Raw genomic sequence first — 8,782 nt, 5'->3', positions numbered from 1 at the left:
ATTATATTACACCTCAGGATATCTGCACTATTTGGGGAACCAGTGTGAGATCATGCTTCACTCAGATGCAGTGCTGCAGAATTATCTCTAGAGGGAGCTAAGAGCATGGAAGCCAGGGGAGGGAGACACACATTGTCCAGTATCAAACTATTTGGAAACATCTTTGCATTATATTTTTGGGTAGAGTAGATGGCAACAAGCAATTCTCTTTAGATCCACTTTTAAAAATGCCAAATGTAATGACAAGAATCTCATAATTTCATACTTAAACACGTGGAACAGGTGAGATTATGCATCATTCTGATGTCGACCCATTTACTCTCACTTTCCAAAAGTGCCACTACATCAAAACAGGGCATAATAAAAAAAATAAACAATTATTTTAAGTATGATCAAAGTATGTTTTAAAAGCATTTGCATTGGAAGTATGTTACATCGCCTCACAATGCTGCAAGAAAAGTAAGACCGGAGAAGTCAGGGTTTGATTAAACAACTCAAAGTGGATTGGATGTTGCAGTGCAGCAGCCTGCTAATGTGCACACCACATAAAGCCATTAAGTGTTCCCAGCCCTGCCGAGATGCATCCACTCTGACACTGTTTACTGTTGATGGTCAGCTCCTCCTCCCTTCCTCCCTGCTAGATCACAGACTGCTTCCCCTCAACCACCCTGACAGCCATTTCCAGACACAAAGATGAGGCGGGCGTTTGTGTGCGAGTGTTTGTGGGGTGCTGGGTGTGTGGATGGCGTGTGCATGAGCAATCACAGAGCGAGAAATAATTAAAGCTACTTTTTTTTTAGCATAAAACACGTGGGAACAGAAATGATTTCACAAGACACAGACGGGGAGAGGCTGATAATAACGCTTCCTATTGATTATGTGCTTTGCCTCTGCGAGATTTTCTCCCTTTGCATCGGATTCCACAGGAAGTGCCTCTAAATGACCGTTTACTGGATTAAATATAGATGAGTGTCGGTCTGAATCATGCAAGCCCCCACTCCCTGTTCCATTAACAACTATATCTCTTTATGCTTCACATCACCAACTGATGATTACAGAAAACGTGCATTCAGCTGAAAGCAGTTCCATTAGCGTATTTACTATACATAGAAATAATCGTCCTTTGAATGGGATGAACGTCAAAATGCTCTTCTTCTCCACCACTGACTCAGAGCAGGTGGTGAGGTCAGGTAATGTTCACAGAAGACGCCTCTACACTGGAATGACAAGCACCCAAATGGAAAGTGTGTTTGTCTTAATTGCAAAAAACTGGGACAAAACACTCATTCGGTGCCACAGCGTTATGAATAAAGAGTGATTCATTCACAGTGAGAGCAGCAGAAGGCTGCTGCCCACAGACAGGCTGAGTAAGTGGAGCAGGGGGATCCATTCAGGAATATTGACAATAGCTGCTTCAAAGCTGAACTTCCCCGTTTCACCATGTGTGACTATTACTTCTCATGTTGAAGCTCATTTAATTCAATTCATGACTTGAACACAATGAAATAATACATCAAGGAAGTAGGCAGAGGCTCTCTGTGTGGATAAAGGTCTGCTAGCCTGCTACATTTGAAAATACTTTATACATGGTATAGTCTCTGTGGCCTTGGTGTGATCCTATTGGTTCTCCCCAGTTAGGGACCGTACAAAAGATATTTTTGCTGGGAGGTGGATGAATGGTATGAATAAATAAAATAAATTGCAAACTGAAGCTATTAACAGGTTTACAATATTCATCAGACAACTAAACGGGACATTTTATACCTAATGGAACATGTTTTCATGTTTTTTTCATCCCGTCTGTCTGTCTGAATAAACCTGTATTCACCCTCTGTCTGAAACACTGTTTTAGTGCCTGTCTCGTTAAGACCCCCTCCTGAAAAAGCCCACTCTGCTGTAATTGGTCAAGGTCTCTGGGTCTTCAGCATTTGTACTCTCTGCATCATCACTGCAGCCGGGAATGACTGCGGCAGAACTGTGGCTGCAATTTCTACCTATATACAGTATAGTCGTGACATCACAACCATATAGAAGTCCAGACGGCTCATTTAAAAAAAACAAATTATGAACATGGGAATTTGAATGAAAAAAGATATGGAAATTAAATTTTAACAATATGGGACCTTTAAGTTTGTGCTAAGAATAATGGAAGATTTACTACGCCTACTAATGATGACTGTGTGTGGATTTCAAGTGAAGGTAGTTTAACCAATCAACTAAAAGGATCAAGAATGAACTGTCAAACTCGAAAAGAAGTTGGCTTTTGTCACAGGCTACTACTTTTATCACCTTCCAAATTTGGCATCATCCTCTCTGACTCTCATGAATCAGGGAAACCAGACAGTCCTGTCATCTTTCATTTGACAAAGACGAGTTACTAGTCATGGCAGTATGTGCGACTATTAATGTGACGTGTTTCTCTTTAGCTCTCAAATCACAATCGCCCCATGTTCAGCACCAGCTGATTGAAACTGCTGTACTATAATTCAAATTCAGGCTCTATCACTAAGTGATTTTTGGACTGGTGATGTGATGTTGGAATATGCGTGGGGTAAATTAATGCTACTGTAACACTCGTGTCTAGTGTCGTCCACAGTCTTAGGTAAAAAGCTCATGTGACTGGCAGTGGACCTTTACTGTTTCTCAGTAGTGGGCACGCTGGAATGTTAAGAGGGTGGAAATGCACCGTTTAATCCCAAACATCCTCATCAAAGCCTGCAGGACTGCTCTCACTGGACCATTGTTCTGACTCTGAGAGAGAGAGAGAGAGAGAGAGAGAGAGAGAGAGAGAGAGAGAGAGAGAGAGAGAGAGAGAGAGAGAGAGAGAGAGAGAGAGAGAGAGAGAGAGAGAGAGAGAGAGAGAGAGAGAGAGAGAGAGAGAGAGAGAGAGAGAGAGAGAGAGAGAGAGAGAGAGAGAGACTCAGTATGCTCTTTACTTGTATTAAGGGATTTAGTGTACACATTTCAAATACATACTGTACACACGCAAGGACAGAAATGTACAGGTACAGTATACACACAGACGATAAGTGTAAAACTATACTATATAATTGTTTTTGTTTTTTCACCTCATTATTCAAACCGAGTGTTTCCTGTAAGTGAGACAATCTGATGTTTTGTGCCACACGTGTGAAAGGGAACCTCCACACTTTACCTGTGTTCCAAATAGTTCCCAATCATAGAAGTAGTGCACTATATAGGCTGTAAGCCATTCTGTAGTGGTGTTCGAATTCTCCCTGGTTAATTCAATTCACTATATAGTTAGCTAATTTGAGTGTACATATGATGTACACTTCATTGTAGACCCGCATCCTCCGCTCGTGTTTTAACAGAGGAGAAGAAGAAGCAGGAGAGGTGCTAATGGTAGCCAGAGAGCTAACTGCATTACGAATGTTACGAACAACCGTTACGAACAACCGTTACAAACAACCGCTACAAACAACCGCTACGAACGACAGTTACAAACAACCGTTACGAAGAACCGTTATAAACAATGGCTACGAACAACCGTTACGAGCAACCGTTACGAACAATGGTCACGAACAACCGTTACGAGCAACCGTTACGAACAACCGTTATAAACAACGGCTACGAACAACCGTTACGAGCAACCGTTACGAGCAACCGTTACGAGCAACCGCTACGAGCAACCGTTACGAGCAACCGTTACTCACGAGTTGACTATTTCACACCACTTCCGTCACACATATATCCGCCGCATGCACTGACACAAAAGATTTGTTAGAAAATTCCAGTGCAGTGTCCAAAATCTTGGTTGATCATTCCCCGTATAGTGAACTATTTTATAAACACTATACAGGGGATAATGAGTGAGTGAGTGAGGGAACGATTTCGAACACAGCTCTTGTCTGAAGCTTTTGAGAAAATGAATCACCTATTGATCTTCTGATAAGTGTGCTTATCTAAAGCACAACAGCAACCTGTTAACTTGTTGCCTGTTTTGGTTGTAATGTATTCTGTCTCACTTAAAGGACGTCCCCACTAATTCGGTCGACTTAGCGCTGATTGATGTAGTTGATTTTGCAACAGAGGATACAGTTGTCAATGAGCACACCGCCATTTGAACTGCTGAACAAGTTGAAGACGTAAAGATCTAGAAACAGGCTTAAACAAAGAAGAGAAGACATTTGAGAAAAGTCAGAGTTGCGGTTGACCCTCAAACTGTCCAGACTTACAACTTATGCAGTGAAGACTTACATCGCACATCACATACATCTTCAACCCAGCAGCACGGAAGATTGATACAATCACCGCAACGTCGAGATTAGTTTCACCAGCTCAGCACCCAAACTGAGGTCACAGTGACCTTAATCTTTGACCTCCAGAAACCAATCAGTTCTTTCTTTGAGTCCAAGTGGAAATCTGTGCCCGATTCTGGCCACGACTGGCACTGAGAACACATTAGTTCATACAGCATTATTGTTTATGCTTTTTTCTTATTTTGTCACTCATCTCGTCACCCCTCAGAATTTTATCTTGTGATGCATTAGAGAGCTCCGGGCTGAAATCCGCTGGTATAGACCGGAATATACATATTCAGGAATCAAGTGTTCAGAGAAATGCTTTCAGAAAGACTCCACACCAAATTCAACACGGGCAGCAACAGGATCAGAGATACCAAGGATGAAGCAGAACGGATTAAGAGAACTGGAGGGGAATTAAAACTAATCACATGCATACAGAAAAGGGATTGATTGAGGACAGATAATTATAAGAAATGTATGAAATTAATGGAGGGAATTTCAGGGTATCAAGACCAGCTGTGAGACATTTTTAGCCTATCGAACCTCACAGCACTGTCTGCTCCACCTACCACATTGATGAAGCCCTGAAATGGCGTGCCTATTTCTGACACTAAGTTTCACCTAAAGGGCCAATGGATGACTGGTGTCACTCTGAGTGGTCTGAAATTGTCACTTGACAAAGACAGAATGTTCCCGGGTGAAACATCTCAGCTCTGTTACCCCCTCCGTGGTGTGTGGCCACCTCAGAACATCAGGAGCTATTTATATCAACTTCATCCCGTCACTGTGAAGGAATATCTCTCCGTTTTCATTCCCTTTTCGACCCTTTGCTTCCTCGCTCACTGTTGCCATGGAGCTCGGAATCAATGACATCACAGGGAAGAGTGTGTGCATGCTTACGTGTGTGTGTGTGTGTGTGTGTGTGTGGAGATGAAAGCTGGAATCTGCAGACTGAATGAACATGGCCAGCAAATATCGGGTGATGGCCAGAAATCACAGATGGCAGGCATCCAGCTGGAGCATGCACGCACACACATACACACACGCACACGCACACACACCATCCTGCACAAAACACACACTGTACGTGGCACACAGACGTAAACACATCAAGCTGCATACAGCCCCCCCGCCCACAAACCAACCCACACACACACAACCGATCTGTCACACACTCACACAAATGAATAAATAAATAATTGGGTTAATGATAATGACTGAACTTACTTTTCCAAAATGGCTGTTAACACCCAAATACAACACTATTATGATTGGTAATTACACGGAGCACATACAAAATGATTCTTGAAATGTCTCTCAGGTTATTAGTTCTTCATATGTTGTAATTTTCACAACACTTCTCAGAGGAAACAGGAAATTACAGATTGCTCAAATGCGTCTTAAAAGGGTCAATTCACCTAACATCACAAACTATTACAATTCTAAATGAAACTGCAAATGCATTTCTTGGGGGGCTTTGATGTGTTAATGCGTCTTTGTTTGACACACAGTAGTGTCTTTGTAATATACCGAAGTGGAGAATCATTTTTTCTTAATGCTTATCTCCAGATCACAAGATAATCGTTTCATTATCTCAAGGAAATTAGATAATTGACTTCATGAGAAAACAAAACATTTCCTCCAATTACTTTTAATGTTTATCAGGGATCCGACGTTCAGACGGCCAAGATCGTAGCATAAAACATGCCATGTGTGTCCCTTATAAATTGTGAGGGGAATGTCTCTATTCTTTGATTTTTGGGTTGCTGAAAAAAATGAAATAATTCATTTCTGACGATGATCGATACATTTGAGTGGAGGACACCTCAGACTACATACAGACAAGAAAATCAAGCATTTTACTGTTTCAATTTAGAGATATTCCATTCATTTAAACATAATGGGATGCAATACAGTTGTAGCATTGGCTGATTTGACCATGGAAAGGTGAGTCAGGGCTGGCTTGACCTCAGTGCATGACAGCATAAGAGAAAAAGACCTTTCGTGATAACGAGATAACGAGATAACAAAATAACGGCATTAAGAAAAACAACCTGCAAGCACATCTGTCTCGGCTTCAATGGTAATCCTCTGTGAGATGGGACAAATATTTGGCATGACACAGAAATCCAAAATCAATAAGGGTCTGTGAGATAATATAATAATAGACTCTTAAAATATCTTAGACTGCCAGACTTCACACATTACCAGCTGGGTGAGAGGCCACCTCAGAGTGCGTGGCTAAAGCGGCAGAAAATAGAAATGGCTTAGAAGATAAAAGAGTTATGCGATAAAAGAGTCCACCATGAATAATCGACACGCATCTCTGGCCCCAGACACAGGCTGCCTACGCATGACGTCGACTGCACTGTGAGAGATCCGGCGTGTGGAAGAATGCGCGGCACAGACGGAGAGTGTGTCTAGCTTGGTGTTGCAATACGTCCTGTCCGACATGGCTGCAGAGCTGATAAGCCTGTCTTATCTCTGTTGCCAACTGCTGCCTCCAGAGAAAGTGACTGAGGAGAGAGCAGACAGTACCAACACTGAAATAATGCCTCTATTGTTCCATCTATTTACACCCTCCTCCCCTCCCTCGCACACACACACACTTCAAACATTCCCCACCCTGTTTACTGCTGAGAGAGACCTCAACAGTGTCACCAGTGTTGCTTTTTACACTGCTACATCATGGCCGCCCCCTTGTTTACTCTGTCTTCTTCTCCCTCTCTCATCTTTAAAGGTGCTATTAATACAGCATATGCCCCAACCCACCCACATACACACACTTCAACTCCTTGAATTGGCAGCACACCCGGGAGCCATACCCCCCCTTAATAGCCTAGCACCACAAAACCCCTTTTTCTCTCTCATTTATCTCTCTCTCAGGCTCATTCCACCTTTCTGTCAAGCCGCAATAGAAGCTCCAAGATGGGGATGCCAGGGTTAACGCCGCTGCACAGGAGTGTGCCAGCACACATGCAAATCAGCAGTGTTCATTTGTGCAAACAACCCGCACAGGAAAACTATTTGTGGCGCTCCAATCGCTTAAAATGTGCAAGAGGCAAAAGGAGTGTTTGAAGATGTATTTTCTTTTTTCCTATCCTGAGACTTCACATAAAGCAAGGCTGTGTAACTTTGGAGGGAATACATGATTCATAAGCAATGACACACCCTGTTGCTCAATTCAACACACTGAGGGCTTCTGCTGCTATCCCTCACTTACTAAGTCTGGCGTGACCAGTGTCTTAGTGGCTAACCTTGGTAAACTTTACGTTAATACAGATGAGTCAGTTTGCTGACTTTGTGACTATCTGTCCCATGTGCTACTGTTACAAAAGTTCAGTATTTAGTCATATGGTTCACAGTAGTGTTGCGTTGAAAAAGTTAGCGTAGCGTGCAAGACCCTGAGGTACAGTTGTTTTTTTTGTTGTGTTGCAAAAATCACAATAATGTTGCTTGTTAAAATACTGGTATTTGATTACATGCCATTACAAATACCAATTCAAAACCAGCTGAAAAAGTCAATCATAATACCTGACACCTGCATGGCAACATAGCCTGGCACTAACCTTCGACAGTTTGCAGTGACACAGCCACAGCTGCATAAACATGAAACCATCTTTATATACAGTCTGTGGTAGAGATACACGGGTAAATAAGCAGTGCAACTACATTTAACCAGCCTGCAGGACACAGGAAGTGGGGACAAAAAGTTAAATAAAGGGAGCTTAACGTTACCTGTGATGATTTCTTTAAAGATTCAACACAAACGTTACTTTTCTTACATGTTCCAGAGTTATACGCAATAGCAAAATAATGTCTTTGTAAATGTAGAAACAATAATGACATCAATTAAAATGTACAAAGAAAGTAAAATATAGAAAAGGGAATGATGAATGATACAAACAGACACATATGGGTGTCTGCTAAACTAAGGGAGTACATTTGAAATGCCTAAACAATCTAACATTTTTGAGTTTTAAGTTTTCCAGAGTGGTCAAATATGAGAGGGTAGTTTGTTAAGCCAAACCATTTTATGGATACAGTATTTTGTTAAGATAATGGTCAAATTAATTATGTGAGTTTCATCTGTTCACAATTAGAAATAAATCTGTCTATGTTAGTATTACTTACCTGAGATGATGACTGCACAACAGCACTGGAATTGTTTCTGTTTCTGCAGGAAGCATGAGGAAAGTTAAGACACATGCAGATTTTGTCTTAACTCTTGGAGCCTTCACGTCCTATGGGAAATATGGTAAATACCAAACGCCAACGTGAAAATTGCAGATGAATACCCCCTCGTGTGGTAATTTGGTGGTCATTTGGAAACTGGTATAATATTTTGATACAGAGTTGCCGAGATGAGATAACCTTTGACCTTTTCAACATGGCGGCGCGCAACGCAAGAGTCTACTGTACTACAACAACACCGTGTTTGAGCTGGTAGGGAAGATTATGGGCTTCAGATTAGTGTAGACCAATTTTATGTAGAAATGTTAGCTATCTCTTTTAAC

Source organism: Echiichthys vipera (assembly GCF_963691815.1).
Source record: "Echiichthys vipera genome assembly, chromosome: 20".
In the NCBI taxonomy this organism is placed as follows: domain Eukaryota; kingdom Metazoa; phylum Chordata; class Actinopteri; order Perciformes; family Trachinidae; genus Echiichthys; species Echiichthys vipera.
Note: the sequence above shows the minus strand (reverse complement) of the source record.